Source organism: Dendrobates tinctorius, unplaced genomic scaffold, assembly GCF_039654945.1.
Source record: "Dendrobates tinctorius isolate UK_male_01 unplaced genomic scaffold, ASM3965494v1 ptg000125l, whole genome shotgun sequence".
NCBI lineage: Eukaryota > Metazoa > Chordata > Amphibia > Anura > Dendrobatidae > Dendrobates > Dendrobates tinctorius.
This window is the reverse complement of record NW_027361793.1, coordinates 17,876,398-17,893,581: the sequence shown is the minus strand read 5'-3', so window position 1 is coordinate 17,893,581 and position 17,184 is coordinate 17,876,398.

Sequence of the window (17,184 nt, the reverse complement as noted above, 5' to 3'; positions counted from 1 at the left end):
ACATTGTTCCCCGAAGCCATTGTCGTCTACGGAATAAATATTAACATAACAAACCACAAAAATACTCACCCACGATCCGAAGCAGTCCACGAGTGTGTCCCACGACGATCTTGGGTAGAGAACTGCAGCATCAGATGATGCTGCCGTTCTCTACGGGCTGCAGGAATCCAATGACGGAAGGTAGGTATCCTTCCGCACTGTATTCCTCCGCCACTTAAAAAAAAAAGTCCCTAGTCTCACTTTATGCCATTGCTGTGTGGGAAATTCCCACACAGCAATGGCATAAAGTGAGACTAGGGACTTTTTTTTTTAAGTGGCGGAGGAATACAGTGCGGAAGGATACCTACCTTCCGTCATTGGATTCCTGCAGCCCGTAGAGAACGGCAGCATCATCTGATGCTGCAGTTCTCTACCCAAGATCGTCGTGGGACACACTCGTGGACTGCTTCGGATCGTGGGTGAGTATTTTTGTGGTTTGTTATGTTAATATTTATTCCGTAGACGACAATGGCTTCGGGGAACAATGTGACAAGTATTGGTAAGTATGTTACTCTATGTTATATGTACTGTATGTCTATGTATGTATTGTATGAATGTCTTGTATGTATGTAGTATATATGTGGTATGTATGTAGCATGTAGTATGTATGTAGTATGTATGTAGCATGCATGTAGCATGTAGTATGTATGTAGCATGCATGTAGTATATATGTAGTATGTATGTAGCATGCATGTAGTATATATGTAGTATGTATGTAGCATGTAGTATGTATGTAGCATGCATGTAGTATATATGTAGTATGTATGTAGCATGCAGTATATATGTAGTATGTATGTAGTATATATGTGGTATGTATGTAGCATGTAGTATGTATGTAGCATGCATGTAGTATATATGTAGTATGTATGTGGTATGTATGTAGCATGCAGTATGTATGTAGCATGCATGTAGTATGTATGTAGTATGTATGTAGTATGTATGTAGCATGCAGTATGTATGTAGTATGTATGTAGTATATATGTAGTATGTATGTAGCATGCATGTAGTATGTATGTAGCATGTATGTAGTATGTATGTAGTATATATGTAGTATGTATGTAGCATGTAGTATGTATGTAGCATGCATGTAGTATGTATGTAGTATTTTTTTTTTTTTTTTTTTAACATTTAACACATTAGCCGGATGATGGGACTACTACTGTCCCATCATTGGCTAATGTGTCAATCACTGTCATGGTAGCAGGCATCGCCCGATGGGACTTGTAGTCCCATCGGACGATGCTTGCACAGACCCCCGGACATCAGCACAGCCCCCGGCAGGCCGGCACAGCCCCCCGGCAGGCCGGTACAGACCCCCACAGGGTGCACAGACCACCGGCAGGCCGGCACAGCCCCCCGGCAGGCCGGTACAGACCCCGGGCAGTCCACACAGCCCCCCGGCAGGCCGGCACAGCCCCCCGGCAGGCCGGCAGAGACCCCCGGAAGGCCCGAAATGACGGCGCATCATGATGCGCACACACCGCGCATCATGATGACGTCAGGCCGTCAATCAACTGAACTTCCGATTCCGATGCCGAATTCCGATATTGAAAAAATATCGGAAGTCGGTATCGGAATTCCGATACAGCAAGTATCGGCCGATACCCGATACTTGCGGTATCGGAATGCTCAACACTAGTCGAGTCGGGTTTCATGAAACCCCACTTTCACAAAAGTCGGGTCGAACGAAATCGGACGATTTTTGTGAAAAGTTGAAGGCCGAATGAAACACGAAACCCAATGCAAGTCAATGGGGAAGCAAAGTCGGCAGAGAGTGGAGGCCAGGAAACACACCTACAGTGCCCTTTTGAATGCCAAAAACATCAAATCTTATTACTGAAGCTTTTCAGCCTTAATTTACTTCATAATACTAGTTACGCACTGAAAAATGGGGGTTATTTGGCTAAATTTGTGGGGGGGGGTAGGGCTGGCTTCAGGTTTTCATGTGCCCTGGGCCAAAGAGCGCCCCTTTAACACATACCACAACTCATGATGCTCCGATACGGCAGAGAAATAGCGGTATAGTACAATGAAAAATACTTCACTTTTTACATCTCATGACTGATATCCATTTTAAATTCTCCAATAGCTCCAAAAACGGACAGTATCTTACGCCATACAGTATTATGGCCTTTGCTTAGTGCGCTACACAGAGTAACGAGGCCCATATATTTCACCATACAGAATCATTGGTCCCATATAATGTTTGAAACAGTATATGATGAGCTCCACATAATGCTACAGTATATGTTGGTCCCCATGGATGAAGCTGCACTGTCTTATGGGCCCAAATAACGCTCTATATATAATGGGCCCTGTAAATGCTGCTCCAGTGTCTGATGTCCACCTTTGGAATGCTCCAGTGTATGGTGGGCCCCATATATCATTCTCCAGAGTATAGTGCTCCCCAAAAATTGCTGTCCCAGCATTGAAAACAATTAAATAAGTCTCCTCAAATAAGTCTCCTCGCTAGGGAATCCCTGTACTAGTCTGGGCGTACCGACGTGATGTCATTGCGCTCTCTGATCAGAATATCACTGTCAGGAAACGCGGAAGACGTCATGGCGGTGGAGCAGGGAGAGGTAAGTATTTGCAAGTGCTGTGATCCAGAGCAAGCAGGGGGCCCACTCATTGGCGACGGCACTGGCACAGGGCCCCTCATAGTACGACGGTGTGTCTGACGGTGGGTGGGCCGAACCTGCACTTTCAGCTGCACCTTCCTTTTTGTCACCGTGTAAGGTGGTACAGTATATGGGAAGGGTAACCTGAGTTTCATCTGGGTCACATTCAGGCTGTGTTGAGTGCGAGGGGAATGTAGTGGTCTGGGTCAATGTTACAGCAGAATCATCTAGCATTGGCTGGACCTCAGTGCACTTGTGGTGCCCCCAGGAGTACGGTCGCCACAGTGGCATTACCTTCCTCCTAGGGAGTGTGATGTCATGCTTGGGAGCAACGAAGGATCTCTCTAGCAGTTAAACCAACACACAACACATTTCCCACTTCAGGCCAGCAGGGAGACCTCTGAACCTGACTGCTGAGGAGCTGCTGTCTGTGGTAGGGAGGAGGTAAGTTAGGGCAGTCTGTGAAGGGAAGGGGAAGTGTGTGGACGTGAGAAGGGGAGCTGGAGGATGAGCAGAGTTAAGGCTCACTCCTAGCTGGAGCGCATGGTCCGGATTCCGGTCTCCGAGTTTGTAGGGACACTGACGTTCCTGCAGCAGAAACCAGAGGAAGTAGCAGCTGTAAATGCTCTGTACCCAACTATGGCTCGGAGGCCCCAGCAGCGACGTGTGGGAGCCAGAAGGAAAAGGCTATGGCTGCCTGCCATACGAGAAAGTTCCAAGAGAGAGTCAACAGGGGGAACTTCATTGAACTCAGCACTGCGAGTACCTCAGATAAGCGCTAGAACAGAGGCCACACTACCTATCTGCAGAGAGAGAATTCTAAATTGGCTTCCAGGCTGACCAACTCCTTCTCCATCTGTACTCTGGGTCCTGGACGGCACTTACCAAGTACAGGTAAAGGAACTGCACGACTGTGTCTGTCCTCTTTCTCCTGCGCCTGGCGCACGGCTCTGCTACATCCTGCACTGCACACCATCTACCAACTCTTTCATGTGCCCTGCGACAACGGCCATACCTGTGCAGGGCTTCTACATCTTAGCTGCACCACAACTTCTGTCCCAAAGAAGCGCCACTGCAGCGCTGGTCAATCTACTCAGAAACCACAGGTGGAGTCACGTATCAGTCACCTCTAAACGTAATTCACCCCTTTGCATGGACGCCCAGGGCCACGGAACGGGTCTCCACCACTATGACACATCCCAGGGAGACACCGTCCCGGTACCGATTAACCCCACTGCCCTGCCTGGCCACCCACACTCCATGTCAGATTCATCTTGGACTGGGGAATTCACGATTTGACTTGATAACCCATGCATGGTATGATAGAAAGAGCTACATGGACTAATGTGAAGTTCACTTTGGGTGGGGGTGCAGGACACAAGTAAAAGGGTTCTTTCTGACCAGGAGCCAGCACTTGACGACTCGGTGCTTGCATTTTTTGAAACTTCAGAAGAGGAGGGCATATTTGCTGGAGTCTGTTTCAGCAATGTAAGCCCAAACCAGTTCCTTATGCTCCGGCTTTAAAAACGGTTAACCTACTCCCAGAAAAGGTAGCCTTCCAGGCGTTCAGTAGACTCACCATTTAGTAGAAAACACCGTGTGCACTACTGTAGTGGTGCCAAGTTAGGCTCCCAAACGATATATGATAAAATGAAAACCTGGCACTCAACTTAATGCTTGGTGAGGCAGTTTATTGTAGTACCAGAAAACGTTTCAGTCAATATAGACCTTCATCAGTTACGTGCTAGTATGTTTGAAAGTAGCTTGAAGGAGGTCGCTTTTTATGTTATTCACTGATAATGCGAGTAATCAAATGGTCAGAATGCTGCTGTAACGCAGGATAATCTTAATACTTGAAAATATCAGCGCAGCCTGGTCCTCCTGGACGTGGGTAAACACCACTTGTCAGTGGTCAGCATTCTGACGATTTGATTACTGGCGTTATCAGTGAATAACATAAAAAGCGACCTCCTTCAAGCTACTTTCAAACATGCTAGCACGTAGCTGATGAAGGTCTATATTGACCGAAACGTTTTCTGGTACTACAATAAACTGCATCACCAAGCATTACAATAAACTGCATCACCAAGCATTAAGTTGAGTGCCAGGTTTTCATTTTACCATAGACAGACCATGACGCAGGCTCAACACCTCCTGCCTTAGCTGCTATTGTGTTTTTGCCACTACCAGCAGATGCACCACCACCATCAGCACCAGCTGGCCCCCCCACGCCCACATCCGCGGCCTCTTCCACCAAACTTCCAAATTTAGCACAAAATAGACACAAAATAACATCACATATATGGTACTGTATCAGAAGCATACAGCTCTATTCAGTCAAAGGATAATTGTCAATCTCCATATATATTCCATCAGTCACACAGAGACACTCCCAGGCTCAGTATGGATTAGACAAGAATATAAAAAGTAGACAAAGTGTACAGTATCATCAGATAGCAGGTATATATAGCATAGTTTAAACATTAACAATGTATGTCTATATATCATGAGTAGTGTTGAGCCACCCCGCTAGTGTTTTGGTTTGTCGCACAGGAGGCAAGTTTGTTGAATGTTCGTCGAACCACACTGAAAACAATGGCAGGCAAACACAAACACATACTAATACATAGAAAACAATTACAAAACACCTTAAAAGGTGTCCCAAAGCCGACAAAATGCTCAGAAGACAAAAATAACACATGGAAAAGGGCAACTACATTTACAAAAGAGGTGGAGGAGTAAAAGGAGGAGGTGGAGGAGACACAGATCTTGGCTTGTCATGCCCTTATGAAGTCAAGAAAGTGTGGACTAAAAATATAAAAACCAAACCCAAAAAAACAAAATCTGAAAACGAACACGATCATATACCGTCGTACTTCCCACCAATAAATTATGGCAACTGGCGATCGGGCGGCGTTATTCCCATGAACCTCCAAACAGCGTCCATGAAGCCAAAGTGTTTGCTTTCCGGGGGCAGTATGATTGCAAAGCTGAACCTTAAAGGAATGTCCAAAAGGGCACCACCAGGAGTGGAGCCTGCGGCTTAATTGGACTCCACCCGGGAAACCACAACCATGCCACCTCAAAAAAAGATGCACACATTGAAAGCTTTGTCGATTGTGTGTGTGTGGTGTGGTATGTCCGTTTGTAGTTGTGCTAGCGATTTGTCAGCTTTATTCCGTTAACGAACGAGACTCCGGCATGCCCCTGAGGTACGCGTAAAGCTTACTAGAGGGATACGCGAGGCTCTGGCACGCGCGATCGAGCAATAACAGGGCTATCATGGCCTTCCATGTCCGGGGCTACATACACGCAACTCTGAAAGGACCATCTTTTGTCGCTTACAGGTGCAGATAACCCGCTGAACACCGTTAGTGATGGGGATCTGGGATTCCAATTATCCGCCGTGAACGATGATTTCCCAGTAAGTGCAGGTCAACAGCAATTCCTGATTTCGGCCTAACCGCCATTCCAGAAAAAATGCAAAACATTACGTGTCCAAACCACAGGTGCAGTAGCTTGCTTAACAGCTCTGCAGCCGTTCTCAGGCCCAGTATGGATTCTACAAGATTCGAGAAAGCTGATAAAGGGTACAGTTTCACCGGATAACACGTATATATGTTGCATAGTTTGCACATTAAAAACCTATGTGTATCGATCAGGAGGCAGGCTCAGTCGGTCTCAGGCCTAGTATGGATTAGACCAGAATGTACAAAGTTGAGATAGGGTACATTATCACTGGATAGCAGGTTTATAGAGCATAGTTTAAACATTTAAAATCTCTGTGTTCTCTGCATGGATTATACAACAATCTAAAAACTAGAAAAAAGGAAATGTATTTCAAGCGTACACCATGATACACTTTTGGTGGTATTTTTAAATCTTCATTTACTGTATATTTCTGTCTCAGTAAGATAGCCCAGACTCTCTGCAATAGGAAATTAGATGCATACAATTATTTACCTAAAGTCTAGTGATTGCAGAAATCTATGAATTACTATTCACGGGAACAACTTCCGTCACAATTCTCAGAGGCGATGCTGACCCTCAATTAATTAGTGTGTGGACACAGCAAAAACCTTTCTTTGTGAATCACAGTACCGTTGATCCCATCGCCGTTACTCATAGCCATCCAATTTTTATCACAGGGAGAGATGTAAACATGGTGCTCACTGCCTATCATGATCTGTCACGTAACTTTGGAGTGCAAAACACAGAAGCCACAGGCCGTAGGCGATTCAATTGGATTGGCATGAGAGGGAGGGCACATTTAAAAATGTGCGCTGGAATGTCACATGTCTGTGAGTAGGAAAACTGTTAAAGCTGATGGGAAACCACAACTGTATCTCACTGTGAGTCGATGTCGATAAGAAATGGAAGCCATTAATCATCTGAAGCTAGATCCCGGCCAGCGGGACAGGGCATAGCTACGTCTTAACCATCATCTTCTATCAGTTCACCAAATTTGAAGTGCCAGTCCCAGTGATGGATTTGACAGCCCAGACTACACAGCGGAGGAGCAGGGAGAGGTAAACATTGCAAATGCTGGGGCCCTGCCCAAGCAAGGGGGGGCCCACTCGTGGGCGTCGGCACTGGCCCTGGGCCCCTCATAGTACGGCGGTGTGTCTGACGGCAGGTGTGCACCACCACCATCAGAGACACTTGATTGCACTATGAGGGACCCTGTGCCAGGGCCCGCACCCAAGAGTCGTCCCACCCACCTGTCCAGGGCAATGGCACTCGCACGGTTGCGTGCGCTCGGTGGTGACCCCGGCCATTGGGGGGAGGAGGCTGCCCAGTTAGGGAGGTTTAAAAAATGCCATATGTTGATGTGGGACATTCACCTGCTGCTAAAGGCGAAATTGGTCAAGTCCCAGGAATAGGCGGACCAAAGAAAACATTTTTTCTGGCAACCTATGTGTCATCAGGGTAAGGTGGGACAAAATCCTTGGAAACCCATGCATGGTTCATTTTAATGAAGGTTAGATCATCCACATTTTGGGTCGACAGACGGGTCCTTTTTTCTGTCAGTATTGATCCAGCAGCACTGAAGACTCTTTCTGATAGCACACTTGCAGCTGGGCAAGCGAGCTCCTGTAAGGCATATTGTGCCAATTCAGGCCAGGTGTCCAGTTTAGCTGCCCAATAGTCAAATGGGAATGACCTGTGAGGGAGAACATCGATATGGGAGGAAAAGTAGTTTGTAACCATACTTGGCAAGTGCTGTCTCCTGTCACTTTCAATCGATGCAGTATTACCAGTCGTGTGAGCGGGACTTGAAAAATCAGTCCACAACATGGTCATGAAACTCCTGTCTCCAACGCCACTTCTGATGTGTCCACCACCAACACCGCTTCCAAGTTGCCCCCGGCCCCTACGGCTCGTGTGAGAACCATCACCGCTGCTGTGTGCTGGGAATGCCTCAACCAACCGGTTTACCAGATTAGCTTGTTTGTTAGCCAATATTAGGTCAAGGTTCTTCTGTGGCATGATGTTTTGGAATTTGCCTTTATAGCGTGGATCCAGGATGCTGGCCAATCAGTAGTCATCATCGTTCATCATTTTGACAATGCGGGGTCCGTTTTTAGGATCTGCAAGGCATAATCTGACATGTGGGCCAATGTTCCCGGTGTCAATGATGCACTGCGAGTACTGGGTGGAGGAGCGCTTTCTGGCAAATCCACATCCCTCCAGTCACACACAAACCCTGTACCAGACCTTGCAAAGCCAACATTTTCTCTTGCCCCACGCGAAGCATCCTCCTCCCCTAAATAATCATCCCCATCATCCTCCTACTCTTCCTCTTCTTCCTCCACCTCGTCCACAACAGTTCCCTGACCAGACAATGGCTGACTGTCGTCAAGGCTTCCCTCCTCTTCCTCCTCATCAACCTTGGCTGCAGACGCCTGCTCATTAATGTGCGTCAAAGTTTGCATGAGCAGACGCATAAGTGGGATGTTCATGCTTATGATGGTGTCGCCTGCACTTACCAGCCTTGTGCATTCCTCAAAACACTGAATGACTTTAGAGAGGTCTTTCAGCTTTGACCACTGCACACCTGTCAACTCCATGTCTGCCCTCAAAGTGCCTGCCCATGTATCCTCCCACAAATGCATTACGGCCTGCCTTTGTTCACACAGCCGCTCAACCATGTGCAGGGTGGAGTTCCACCTTGTTGCAGCGTCGATAATTAGGCGGTGCTTGGGAAGGTGGAGCAATCGCTGCAGCTTCTGCATACGACTGGAGTGTACCGGCGAACGGCGGATGTGCGAGCACAGTCTTCAAACCTTAAGGAGCAGGCCTGTTAAATCCGGATAATTAGTGAGGAAGCACTGCACCACCAGGTTCAAGGTGTGAGCCAAGCAAGGTATGTGTCTGAGTTTTGAAAGCGCTACGGCAGCCACAAAATTCCAGCCGTTATCACTAACTATCTTGCCTGCCTCAAGATGTTGACTGCCCAGCCATGACTCAGTTTGTCGCTGAAAGTAGTCGGCAAGTACCTCTGCGGTGTGTCTGTCGCCCAAACACATCATCTGCAGCACAGCCTGCTGACACTTTCCACTAGCTGATCGATAGGGGGACACCTCGTTTGCAACACTGTCAACTGCGGATGCAGTGCTCGTGCGACTGCGCTCTTTGGACCAGCTTTCGCTTCTGGAGGAGGAGGAGGAGGGTTGAACGCCTACAGCCAACTGTTTCCTATACCGTGGGCTAGGCAGCACTGTGCCACCACCGCTGTCCCCTGTGGACCCTGCATCCACCACATTAACCCAGTGCGCAGTGATGGACACGTAATGGCCCTGGCCATGCCTACTGGACCATGCATCAGTTGTGAGGTGCACCTTTCAACTCACTGACAGCTTGAGTGCATGGACAATGCGGTCTTTCACATGAAAGTGGAGGGCTGGGATGGCTTTGCGAGAAAAGAATTGGCGACTGGGTAGTTCATAGCATGGTACTGCGTAGGCCATTAGTTCGCGAAAAGCTGCGCTTTCAACCAACCGATAGGGCATCATCTCTAACGAGATTAGTTTGGCAATGTGGGTGTTCAAACCCAGTGTATGCGGATGAGAGGATGAGTACTTTTTTGTCCTACTCATAGTCTCTGGTAGGGTGAGCTGGACTTGAGAGCTGGATATGGTGGAAGTAGCGGTGGACATGGCGGACTGAGAGAGGGTTGATGATGGTGATGGAGTTGGTGTTCTTTCTGATGGCCTAGATTCAGTCTTTCGTTGCAATAACAGTGTGATTCCCTGACTGATTTGCCCTTGCGACAACAACTCAACATTTGCTGCTGGTGGTGTGCTAACCAGTGGACTTACAGTGGGGGAAACAATGTTGCGTTGTTGACTACCTTCTTTGGGAGCAGTAGCACATGTGGTACGTGAGTTTTGGTAGTCCATCCACGCTTGCAAGCGCATGGTGGTTAAATGTCTTAGCATGCAACTGGTATTCAAATTTCTCAGATTTTTCCCTTGGCTAAAGGTCTTTGCGCACTTCTTACAGATAACCTTTGCCTGATGATTAGGATTTTGTTCAAAAAAGTGCCACACTGCACTCTTCCTACTAGGGAAGACAGTTTGAGGCCTTGCACGCTGTGCTTTTTTGACCGTCTGGCCAAGCTGTCCTGCAATTTTTTGGGCTTTTGTAACCCGTTTCTGGACTGCTCCGGGCCTGCCAGATAACAACTGTTGCGATGTCGAAGCCCGCTGCGGATGCTCCTCCTCCTCTTCTGAGCTATTGGCAGCGGCACACTCTACCACCAATGGATGCCAATCTGGGTCAACAACTAGGTCATCCATCACCTCCTCTTCAATGTCATGTGCACCTTTCTCTGTGTCACCGTGTTTGGTGGTATAGTATGCGGGAAGGGGCACCTGAGTTTCATCTGGAACCAGATTCTGGCTCAGTACACAGCGAGGAAAATGTAGTGCTCTGAGTGAATGTAGCAGCAGAATCATCTATCAGTGGCTGTGCATCAGTGCACTCCATGTCAGATTCATCTTTGCCTGGGTAATTCACGATTTGACTTGATAACCCAGGCATGGTATGTGAAAACAGCTCCATGGAGTAATCTGTAGTGTGGCCTACCGCATCCTTTAATTTTGGTAGGGGTGAAGGACACAAGGAAAGGTGTGGTTCATGACCATGAGCCTCCAATGATGACTCAGTGCTTTTATTTTTTAAAACTTCAGAAGAGGAGGCGATAGAGCTGGAGGCTGAGTCAGCAATGTAAGCCAAAACTTGTTCTTGAAGCTCCGGCTTTAGAAACGGTTTACCTACTCCCAGAAAAGGGAGCCTTCGAGGCCTTGTGGAGCCACACGATGACGCAGCCTCAACACCTCCAGTATTAGGTGCTATTTTGCTTTTGCAACTACCAGCAGATCCACCACCAACACCAACACCATCATCACCAGCTGCCAACGTCCGCCCACTTCCACGGACTCATCTACCACACTTCCTCATTTTTTGGAAAAATTTACCCAAATTTACACCAACTCTCTGGTACTGTAAAACAAGGTACAAGCTGTATATAGTACTGTGGAGAATTGGAATGTCTCTACACTTCAGGACAGTGTGGGATTCAGTCAGGCCCTGTTTATTTAACACCGCAATATTACAGGCAGATTCTCTATGCTGTTAGAAGGGTGTATAGAGGACTGTGGAAAATTGGAATGTCTCTACACTTCAGGACACTGTGGCATTCAGTCAGGCCCTATTTATTTAACACCGCAATATGACAGGCAGATTCTCTATGCTGTTAGAAGGGTGTATAGAGGACTGTGGAGAATTGGAATGTCTCTACACTTCAGGACACTGTGGCATTCAGTCAGGCCCTATTTATTTAAAACCGCAATATGACAGGCAGATTCTCTATGCTGTTAGAAGGGTGTTTAGAGGACTGTGGAGAATTGGAATGTCTCTACACTTCAGGACACAGCGGGATTCAGTCAGGCCCTGTTTATTTAAGACCTCAATATTACAGGCAGATTATCTATGCTTTTAGAAGGGTGTATAGAGGACTGTGGAGAATTGGAATGTCTCTACACTTCAGGACACTGTGGCATTCAGTCAGGCCCTATTTATTTAACACCGCAATATGACAGGCAGATTCTCTATGCTGTTAGAAGGGTGTATAGAGGACTGTGGAGAATTGGAATGTCTCTACACTTCAGGACAGTGTGGGATTCAGTCAGGCCCTGTTTATTTAACACCGCAATATTACAGGCAGATTCTCTATGCTGTTAGAAGGGTGTATAGAGGACTGTGGAAAATTGGAATGTCTCTACACTTCAGGACACTGTGGCATTCAGTCAGGCCCTATTTATTTAACACCGCAATATGACAGGCAGATTCTCTATGCTGTTAGAAGGGTGTATAGAGGACTGTGGAGAATTGGAATGTCTCTACACTTCAGGACACTGTGGCATTCAGTCAGGCCCTATTTATTTAAAACCGCAATATGACAGGCAGATTCTCTATGCTGTTAGAAGGGTGTTTAGAGGACTGTGGAGAATTGGAATGTCTCTACACTTCAGGACACAGCGGGATTCAGTCAGGCCCTGTTTATTTAAGACCTCAATATTACAGGCAGATTATCTATGCTTTTAGAAGGGTGTATAGAGGACTGTGGAGAATTGGAATGTCTCTACACTTCAGGACACTGTGGCATTCAGTCAGGCCCTATTTATTTAACACCGCAATATGACAGGCAGATTCTCTATGCTGTTAGAAGGGTGTATAGAGGACTGTGGAGAATTGGAATGTCTCTACACTTCAGGGCACAGTGGGATTCAGTCAGGCCCTGTTTATTTAACACCGCAATATGACAGGCAGATTCTCTATGCTGTTAGAAAGGTGTATAGAGTACTGGGGAGAATTGGAATGTCTCTACACTTCAGGACACAGTGGGATTCAGTCAGGCCCTGTTTATTTAACTCTGCAATATGACAGGCAGATTCTTTATGCTGTTACAAGGGTGTATAGAGGACTGTGGAGAATTGGAATGTCTCTACACTTCAGGACACTGTGGCATTCAGTCAGGCCCTATTTATTTAACACCGCAATATTACAGGCAGATTCTCTATGCTGTTAGAAGGGTGTATAGAGGACTGTGGAGAATTGGAATGTCTCTACACTTCAGGACACTGTGGCATTCAGTCAGGCCCTATTTATTTAAAACCGCAATATGACAGGCAGATTCTCTATGCTGTTAGAAGGGTGTTTAGAGGACTGTGGAGAATTGGAATGTCTCTACACTTCAGGACACAGCGGGATTCAGTCAGGTCCTGTTTATTTAACACCGCAATATGACAGGCAGATTCTCTATGCTGTTAGAAGGGTGTATAGAGGACTGTGGAGAATTGGAATGTCTCTACACTTCAGGGCACAGTGGGATTCAGTCAGGCCCTGTTTATTTAACACCGCAATATGACAGGCAGATTCTCTATGCTGTTAGAAAGGTGTTTAGAGTACTGTGGAGAATTGGAATGTCTCTACACTTCAGGACACAGTGGGATTCAGTCAGGCCCTGTTTATTTAACACCGCAATATGACAGGCAGATTCTTTATGCTGTTAGAAGGGTGTATACAGGACTGTGGAGAATTGGAATGTCTCTACACTTCAGGACACTGTGGGATTCAGTCAGGCCCTGTTTATTTAACACCGCAATATGACAGGCAGATTCTTTATGCTGTTAGAAGGGTGTATACAGGACTGTGCAGAATTGGAATGTCTCTACACTTCAGGACACTGTGGGATTCAGTCAGGCCCTGTTTATTTAACACTGCAATGTGACCGGCAGAAATTGCCTAGTGTATGACAAACTACAAGGTGTATATAGAATTGGGCAGAACTGGAATCTCCCTAGAGTGTAGGTCTGTAAGAACGGAACAACTCCTCGACTTATCCTTACAGAGTCACACACAGCTTCACTGTGGCCGTGATAACAGCCGTTACATGGTACTGAGAGAGGAGCATGCACGTACACCGCTGTCCAGTGTGTGTAAAATTGTCAAGCTCCGTGTTTTAGTATACGGACTGACACATACTGTCTCTCTATAGTTTTGAATGTAATCAAACAGCAAATATGCTAAACTGTTTGAAAACCAGACAAAACTATAAGGTGGATGTCTGTAAGAACGGAACAACTCCTCGACTTATCCTTACAGAGTCACACACAGATCGCTTTACTGTGGCCGTGATAACAGCCGTTACATGGTACTGAGAGAGGAGCGTGCACGTACACCGCTGTCCAGTGTATGTAAAATTGTCAAGCTCCGTGTTTTAGTATACGGACTGACACACGCTGTCTCTCTATAGTTTTGAATGTAATCAAACAGCAAATATACTAAACTGTTTGAAAACCAGACAAAACTATAAGGTGGATGTCTGTAAGAACGGAACAACTCCTCGACTTATCCTTACAGAGTCACACACAGATAGCTTCACTGTGGTCGTGATAACAGCCGTTACACGGTACTGTGTGAGGAGCGTACACCGCTGTATGGTGTGTGAAAAATGAACGCTCTGTAACTCACAAGGACAAAACAATAAAATCTGGATTGCTTTGAAAAAAGCAGATTGCTCAGCAGTGGGCACACAGCAATGCAGCTACCAGGTAGCCTTAAAAGGCAGCCCAATAACCAACAGAGCTGATGCACCAAAATATAGCCTCCCCTTGCACTGCACAGTGACTGGTGTGTTGTACAGGCAAAATCGCTAGCAGCAGAATCAGTTTTTGGTATCTTCTTCCCTGCCTAACACTCTCTACAGAATCAGCAGCAGCTCTCCCTATTCTGAGATCAGCATGAGTAACATGGCGGTTGGCGTCCCTGCCCTTTTATACCCCCTGTGACGCCCCACAAAGCAAGCCAATCACTTGCATGCCCTTCTCCAAGATGGTGGTGACCGCTGCAAAAAGGGCACTCAAGCATCTTTTGAAACGCAACTTTGGCGCTATAGTCGCCGACCTCGTGGCCGACCTCACGCTAAGGTCGGGTTTCGTTTCATGAAACCCGATTTTGGCGAAAGTCGGCGACTTTTCAATTTTTTCAACCCATTTCGCTCGACTCTAATTAGGAGCATTCCTCTTCCAAAACCCAAAACGGGCGCTCCCAGGACTTGCAGTGCGTGGTCCTTTTTTGACACAGTTGCAGATGACATTTGCTTTGTCAAATGCAAGCTGTGTAATCATAAAGTCAAAAGAGGGAAAAGTGTCAGCAACCTCAATACCACAAATATGTGGAAACATGTGCGGCTCAAGCACGTGGTGGAGTTACAAAGACACACTGAAGACATAGGCCAACCTTGAACACCACCTACCACCTCTTCAGCTCGTGTTGTAGCCTCTTCCTCCAGCTCACACACAGCTGGTTCGGCTTCCTCACAGGATCACCATGGAAGAACCTCTGGCACTGTTGTCCAGAGACCCAGTGACATTCCACCAACAGCACCACGTACCCTGTCATCCTCACACTCCCAGGCCACTCTACAGCCATCGGTAGCACAGGCATGGGAGAAAAGGAGGCCATACTCGGCAAACCATCCCCGAGCACAGGCTCTGAATGCTGGCATTACAAAACTACTGACCCTTGAAATGCTCTCATTAAGGCTGGTGGAGACTGACACCTTCCAAAACTTCATGGCATTGGCAGTCCCACAATACACCGTGCCCAGCCACTTTTATTTCAGCAGACAAGCCGTCCCTGCCCTGCAAAAGCATGTGGAGGGAAAAATTAAACATGCGCTACTAAACGCCGTCAGTAGCAAAGTCCACCTGACCACCGATGCGTGGACCAGTAACCATGGACAGGGACGATACCTTTCCCTCACTGCCCATTGGGTTAATGTTGTGGAGCCGGGTACAGATCTTGAGAGTGGCGCTGTATGTGTTCTACCAACTCCAAGGATTGCAGGAATTCAGTCTGTACATATTGACTCCTCCTCATACTCCAGTTACTCAGAATCAGCGCTGCAGGAGCCGTCACGGTCTACCTCCACATAGACCCATGAACACTTACCCGATATGAGCACAGCCATGGCCAAACGTCAACAGGCCGTACTGAAATTAATTTCTTTGGGGAATTGAAGCCACACAGTGCAGGAGCTCTGGAATGCCATCAAGCAGGAGAGTGACGTGTGGTTTGTGCCAGCGAATCTCCAGCCAGGCTTGGTAGTGTGTGACAATGGCCGAAATCTGGTGGCAGCTCTGGGCCTAGGCAACCTCACTCACATCCCATGTCTGGCACATGTGCTCAACTTGGTCGTGCAGAGCTTTCTGAGGGACTATCCGGACCTTGATGCACTGCTGCACAAGATCCGCATAGAGTGCGCTCACTTTCTGCATTCCAGCATGGCAAGATCGCGCATTGCAGCTCTGCAGCGCCGATTCCGCCTTCCGTAACATCGCATCATATGTGACCTACTCACCAGGTGGAATTCAACGTTACATATGTTGGAGCGGTTGTGTGAGCAGCAGGCAGCAGTAATGGAGTACCAGCTGCATCAGGCCCAAACAAGTCGCACTGCGTGCCGGTCACACTTCACCACCACTGAGTGGGCCTCTATGAAGGACATCTGCCACGTTTTGCGTGCCTTCGATGATTCCACGTGGATGGCGAGTGCAGATGATGCACTAGTCAGCATGACTGTCCCCCTTATCTGCCTGCTTCAAAAAACACTGCAAGCACTAAGGGAGGAGGTTTTGGAAGAGGTGGAGGGATGAGGAGTCACAAATGCCATCTGCTTCTGGACAGTCTGCGCTACGTGGTTCCTCACAAAGGCCTAGGCAGGGGACACTTTGTGAGGAGGATGAGGAGGAGTCAATGGAGGAGGAAGACATCTCTCCAGATGAGTGAGGTACACAATGCTCTAGTTGTCAGTATGTAGAGCGAGGGTGGGGTGATGCAGAGCAGGCAGAGATGACGCCTCAAGCAGAGGACAGCGTTTCTTGGGCAGTTGGGAGTTGGCAGCACATGGTTGATTTCATGCTGCAGTGCCTGAGAAACGACCGCCGCATCGCCCAGATTCTCAATACGGCTGATTATTGGGTGTACACCCTCCTAGATCCTCGCTACCGGGACAACTTACAAAGCCTCATAACACCGTTTAACCGGGAGCGTAAAATGTGGGAGTACCAAGACACACTGGTGCATTCCATCATGTTCTCCATTCCACCCGAGAGCAGTGCTGCTAGTGCTTTACAAAGCAGCTCTGTGCGTCGAGGCAGTGGAGGAAGCTCTGCACAAAGAGGGAGCAGAGGCAGCGCCTCAGCACAAGGCAAGACCAGTATGGCCCAAAAGATTTGTGTGCCCGCCACAAATGTCTAGATCACAGACGGCTCCAGTCAGCAGGAGGCAACGTTTCGGTCAGATGGCGACAGACTACATGTCTTGCCCTCTCAGTGTACTCCAAGAGAGCTCTTCCCCCTTCAAGTTTTGGGTCTCTAAGCTGGATACATGGCCAGAGCTTAGCCAGTATGCATTGGAGGTGCTGGCTTGCCCTGCTGCTAGTGTATTATCG